Source organism: Gossypium hirsutum, chromosome A07 (assembly GCF_007990345.1).
Source record: "Gossypium hirsutum isolate 1008001.06 chromosome A07, Gossypium_hirsutum_v2.1, whole genome shotgun sequence".
Classification (NCBI taxonomy): Eukaryota; Viridiplantae; Streptophyta; class Magnoliopsida; order Malvales; family Malvaceae; genus Gossypium; species Gossypium hirsutum.
In genome coordinates, this window is record NC_053430.1 from 17,032,645 (window position 1) to 17,039,206 (window position 6,562).

General features: G+C 39.8%; 1 non-coding gene across 1 annotated transcript; it reads right to left on the reverse strand.

Annotated features, from left to right (window-relative positions):
• Positions 1 to 1,035: 1,035 nt before the first annotated feature.
• Positions 1,036 to 1,142, reverse strand: LOC121203879 (small nucleolar RNA R71). The gene has a single exon (XR_005898812.1). It is a non-coding gene; the product is annotated as a small nucleolar RNA R71 (small nucleolar RNA).
• Positions 1,143 to 6,562: the final 5,420 nt, after the last annotated feature.

The window sequence follows — 6,562 nt, forward strand, 5'->3', positions numbered from 1 at the left end:
AAGTACAGTCTAGGTGGATTTTTCCTTAGGTATTGCCTTCATTTAATCGATTTTCCCAAAAGGAAATTCCCAATTCTATTCTCTGTGAGTTCTTAGTTTAGATAATTAGCTAGTTAAAACAAAAACCTCTTTATTCTTAGGCTAGATAATAAAAAGACAGTCATTACTAGTACTTTTAGTTCATTTGGGTTCGACAATCCAGTCTTGCTAAAACTATACTACTGTTCGATAGGTACACTTGCCTACATCGCGATGATAGTCAGTTTCAAGAACGAGTAATTATAAATATTTAAAACCTATCACGAAATCACGCGATCAAGTTTTTGGCGTTGTTGCCGATGAACTAAGATATTAGGAACACTCAATTTTTATTAATTTAGTCATTTATTTTTCTTGCAATTTAATTTATTATTATTATTTATTAATTTACTTTTTCTTTCTCTTGGCAGGTTTTTATAGTTTATGACTAGAAGAAACCCGTCAGGACCACTACTTTTTGATGAAAAAATCTATCACACAGTACTCAAAAACCAAAGAGAAATAAGGCAAAGCTTAAGATACACAAAGAACGAGCAAGAAGACGATACCTAAACCCCAACCGAAGAGATGACTGAAAACCAAGACAATCAGCTACCTCCTGCAATTGCGGCTAATCAAAATCCTGCTCCACATACTATGTATGATTATGCTAAACCTTCTTTAACAGAAACTAAATCTAGCATAGTTAGACCTATTGTAGCTGCAAATACTTTTGAACTGAAACCTAACACAATTCAAATGATACAGCAGTTTGTTCAGTTTGACGGTTTGCAGGATGAAGATCCCAACGCTCACTTAGCAAAATTTCTGGAATTTTGCGATACATTTAAAATCAATGGCGTTTCTGATAATGCCATACGTCTTCGGTTGTTTCCCTTTTCATTGAGGAATAAAGCTAAACAGTGGTTGAACTCGTTATCACGAGGGTCAATTACTACTTGGGAACAAATAACCGAAAAATTTTTACTCAAATACTTTCCGCCGGCTAAAATGGGTAAATTACGCAATGATATCTCTTCATTTGTGCAGATGGACTTAGAAACACTTTACGATGCATGAGAGAGATACAAAGACTTACTGAGAAGGTGCCCTCACCATGGGTTACCACTTTAGCTTCAGGTTCAAACATTCCATAATGGCCTGAATCCTTCGACTCGATAAATAGTTGACGCAACTGCTGACGGAACCATCAACAATAAAATACCTAAATATGCCTATGAATTTATATAGGAGATATCACTGAATAACTATCAGTGGCAAGTCATGAGGATTAAGCCAACTAAAGTAGGCATTTATAACGTCGTTTCGGTTACTATGCTGTCAAACCAGGTAGAACTTCTAAATAAAAAGATTGATGATTTTCTTAGTTCTTCACAGGTTTACCCAGTAATGCAATGCAAAGCAAGTGGAGGTGGACCAAACCATTCAGAATACCAAACTTATGGCCACAACATGGATAACGAGCAATTAAATTACATGGGTAATAACCCTCGACCTCAAAACAATCCATATAGTAACACTTACAATGCAGGTTGAAGGAACCACCCCAATTTCTCGTGGGGTGGTCAAGGAAATCAAAGACCACAACATCCTTCGAGTTTTCAACAACCACCCTACCAACAGGAAAAGAAGCCGAACCTTGAAGAGATGCTCTCAAAGTTTATATCGGTGTCAAAAACCTGTTTTCAGAACACCGAGATAGTATTAAAAATCAACAAGCGTCGATCCAAGGGCTCGAAACTCAAATAGCCCAGCTTTCCAAACTAATCTCCGAACGACCACAAGGTAGCTTACCAAGTAATACTGAACCCAACCTAAGGGAACATCTCAACGCAATTAATATTCAAGATGAAAAAGGATTTGTTGAGCCTGAGCCAGAACCGAGGCAAGAAACTATGGTAAGCAAAGGTCAAGGTGAGGTAGATCACAATACAAACAAATCAGTGGACGTCGAATATAAACCTCGTGTGCCATACCCCAACGCGATATAGAAAGACCGCTCAGATGAATAATTTGGTAAATTCCTTAAACTCTTAAAAAAATTACACATTAACTTACCATTTATTGAAGCCCTATTGCAGATGCCAAGCGCAATGAAATTTTTAAAGAAGCTTTTAGCAAATAAGCGGAAGTTGGATGAGGCGTCGTATGTGGAGCTAAACGCAGTGTGCTCAGCTATTCTACAAAATAAGCTACCAAACAAACTAAAAGATCCAGGGAGTTTTACGATTCCTTGTTTAATTGGTAGTTTAGATGTTAATAATGCACTAGCTGATTTAGGGGCTAGTATCAACGTCATGCCCCACAAAATGTTTAAACAATTAGGTTTCAGGAAACCCAAACAGACTAGGATGAGCATTCAATTAACAGATAAAACTATAAGATTTCCTAGGGGTATTATTGAAGATGTGTTAGTTAAAATTGATAAATTTATATTTCCTGTTGACTTCATTATTTTAGACATAAATGAGGATAGCAACACTCCTTTAATTCTAGGAAAGCCCTTTTTAGCAACTGCTAAAACAATTATTGATGTTGGCACAGGTGAGCTCAAGCTTCGCGTAGGAGACGAAACAATCACCCTTCAAGCTCGCAATTCTGGCAACACATCGAAAATTAAAGGTGATCATCTAAACCATTCTATTAAAACTGACCATATGATACAACCCACTTTGTAGGTGATAAGTCTGAAGGAAGTATATGAGCCATTCTCGAGCAATAGTAGAGGACCTGTTCATGAAGATCGAAGACTACAAATCGAGGAGCTAGATAAATGGCGGACGCATAAACCGAGAACACCCGACAAACTGAATCTCTGACGGAACGAGGTCAATACCTTTCCAAATCAACTTAAGGTTAGAGATAGAGTTTTATTAGATGCCGCAGATCCCCACATTGTCACTACCACACCGAATGAAGAAATCCCTCTTACGGTACTCAGTATTTTCCCATTCGGTACGGTCGAGGTGAGTCATTCCAAGTTCGAAACTTTTAAGGTAAACAACACACATTTAAAACCTTATTTTAATGAGATTGATAGCAGGAATGAGGAGTATAAACTCTTCAAACCACCGTGATCATTCAACGAAGAGGTAAGTCGAGCTTAAACTATAAATAAGCGCTTTTCGGGAGGCAACCTAAGTACTAACTGTATTAAATTCTTTAAAATTTAGTATTCGACATCTAACTTACTAACAGAACACTTGAATACAGGTTTTCCATAGAGACACGGCCAACCACACGGACGTGCGTAGGGCCATGTAAAAATAGGACAAAGATTTCCCCAATCACGGGCTGCGATAAAACGCCACGGTCGTACGACATGACCATGGTCGAGCCTGCCAAAACAACATGGGCATTCGACACGCTCGTGTGGAAGAACCGTGGGCGAACCTGTTAAAATAGCATGGGCATGTCACACGCCCGTGGTTGAACCTGTCAAATGAACACAGGCGTGTATTAAATGTCAGACGCGCCTAATTTCAAAATTCGCAAATCACACGAGCTGAAAATTGGGGAACACGGGCGTGTTCCCTGGCTGTGTGCCCCAAGATCTATAAATACCCTGTATTATTCACTTTCTTCCCCATTCAAAAGCCCTAACCCTAGCCACTGCAAGTCTACACGCCCTCCTTGCCACACCTGTACGCCGCTTCCCACTCTATTTTTTACGCTCAATCTCTCTCCCCTAGCGTTTGTTTACTCCTTTCACTTCTATTTTACTTATTTCTAATGCTTAGTATCAACATAATCTTCATATATTTTGAACTATTCTTTATTTTGCTCATTATTCTATCATTTAATTTGCATTCTTAGGTTAGTCATGTCATTACTATGCTTATTCTCATGCTATTACCATGCCAATGTCTATCATTTAATTTGCATTCCTAGGATTAGTTATCATACATTCTGTGTTAAATCGAGATTAGGAAAACCTCATACCCATTACATTTATATTCTCATTCTCATTGTTATTGTGGTTGAGTTTGCTTTATATCAGAAGTCTTGGCTGAAATAAGTTAGTTCAAATTCATGACTTTTTACTTCTTCGAATTTGTTTACCTATTATTATTATTCGTTTATCTATTATTATTATTGTTTATATTACAGGCTTTTAATGTCGTCTTCATGAGGAAAGAAGGTCGCTGTCCCTACTTTGAAAAAAAGGAAGGGAGTGTCATCCTTCGCGGGTCTAACCACTGAAATTCGTCACCCTCTCCGTCAGTTTCCCTGAGGGCTCCAAGAAGAACTTTTCTAAATCTTTCGAGTCCGACCTTTAATTGCAGGTCATTGCATCAACTGGGCTGCCGTAGAACAAGTTCAGTTGGCTGATGCGATTCAGACCCTCCTAACCACCGACCCTTGAGAGCTGTTCTTTGAGATTATCGAGCCAACATACCTTGAGCTCACGATAGAACTATGCTCAACGTTCCATCTTCAAATAGAAATGATAAACTACGATGAGCCCTGCATAACCCAATTTCACCTAGGTTGGTTAGTCCGCCAGCTAAGCGTCTTAGAGTTCGGTGCTGCATTGGGCTTATATACAGAAAAGTTCAAAGAGGAGAATGACTTACATGCTCTCAGCCGCCATATCCATCGTTCTCATTTACGATGCTGGGACGCACTAGTACCAGGTGAGGCCACCTACAATCCCAGCCGCTCTAAGGCATCGGCTCTCCCTCCCTCTCTAAGGTACCTACACGCCATTTTGGCTCACATAATTACAGGGAGGCGAGAAAGCACCAGCATCGTCAACACTCACGATGCCTACTTCTTATGGTGCATGCCGCACGGGCACGTCATCGACCTCGCCTATTTCATCGCCCTCGTGATTCAGCACCAGATGGAGCGGCATCGAAAGGGGGTCATCTCCATTGGTCCTTACGTGACCCGGTTGGCTCGACACTTCGGGTTCCTCAACACCGCGGCCCAAGAATCATCCCTTACCCTCATCGTCCAGATGTCTCCACAAGACATCTCGAGCATACTTAGCATGAGGATGATCGAGAGGCGCCGAGGAACCTACCCTCCCCAATATTATCTTGCTCAATCTACCGAGGAGAAAGCCTACGAGGACATTCCTGATGATGTCTCTCCACAGCACGAGGACCCACCGACTCAGCCACACCACCCTCTCGCCTAGTTCATGCGGTGGCTTCATATGCTGACATCTCTGAACGCCCCTGATCACGTGATTCGTAACAAGTAATAAATATTTATAATGAAGATAAAACCTAGACTAACTATTATCACGATGAAAAGGCAAGCGCACCTATCGAACAATAGTATAGTAATGGAAAGACCGGGATATCGTACCCAAGGGAACCAAAAGTACTAGTAATAATTATCTTTTTATTATCTAGCCTAAGAATAAACGTGTTTGTTTTAATTAACTAATTATTTAAACTAAGAACGCACAGAGAAAAGAATTGGGGAATTACTTTTGGAAAAATCGATTAACTTGAGACAATACCTAAGGAAAAATCCACCTAGACTGTACTTGTTATTCTGGCTCCGAATCGGACGATTTATTTATTCAACTTGTTCCATAGAGATCCCTAAGTTATGTTATTATCCCTATTCAAGACTAATAACGTCTAATCCCTAGATTGAATAACTGAGACTTTTCTCTAATTAACACTCTAGGGTTGCATTAACTCGATCTATGGATACCCTTATTAGGTTTCACCCTAATCTAGAAAAATTTTGTCACCCTATTTCTAGGCTCATAATCAACTCCGCTTAATTATGGCAAATGTACTCTTAGATAGGGTTTATTTCTTCTCTGAATAAGAGCGTCTCTTGAATCAGTATCCTAGGATATCAGAGTAAGAATTAAGAACATATAATTAAGAATAAGTTAAATATTTATCATACGATTCAGAAAATAATAACAAGATTCGTCTTAGGTTTCATTGCCCTTAGGTATTTAGGGGATTTAGTTCATAACTAAATAAGAAAACATCTCAGAAGAATAAAGAATACAAAACATAAAGAAAACCTAAAACTCCTGAAGGGGAATTGAGGAGAGATCTTCAGTCTTGATGATGAATCCGGCTTCTGAGATGGATCAATCAGCTTCCTTGGGCTAATTCCTTACCTCTCTTCTCTGTCTCCCTTTTTCTCCTCCTCTAGTGCGTATTTATAGGCTTTGGAAAGCCTAGAAACCCTCCAAAGTGGTCTTTTCTGAATTGGACTTAACTTGGGCTCAGCAGGGTCACGCTCGTGTGACATGGCCGTGTGACGTAATTGTCAGGCCATGTTTGATCCGTTAAATTAAACACGGGCGTGTGGGTCAATGGCCAGGCCGTGTGAATCGTGAAAGCCTTGGTCGACACCTTCAAAAGACATGGGCGTGTGAGCTGCCCGTGTGGCAAGGCTTAGGCCGTGTCATCTTCTCGATTTGGTCAGTTTTGTCTCTTTTTGGCTCGTTTTTGGCTCCTTTTGACTCTTGGTGCTCTTTTGAGTACAAAACATGAAATTAAAGCATTAAGAGCATCGAATTCACCAATTCTAATGA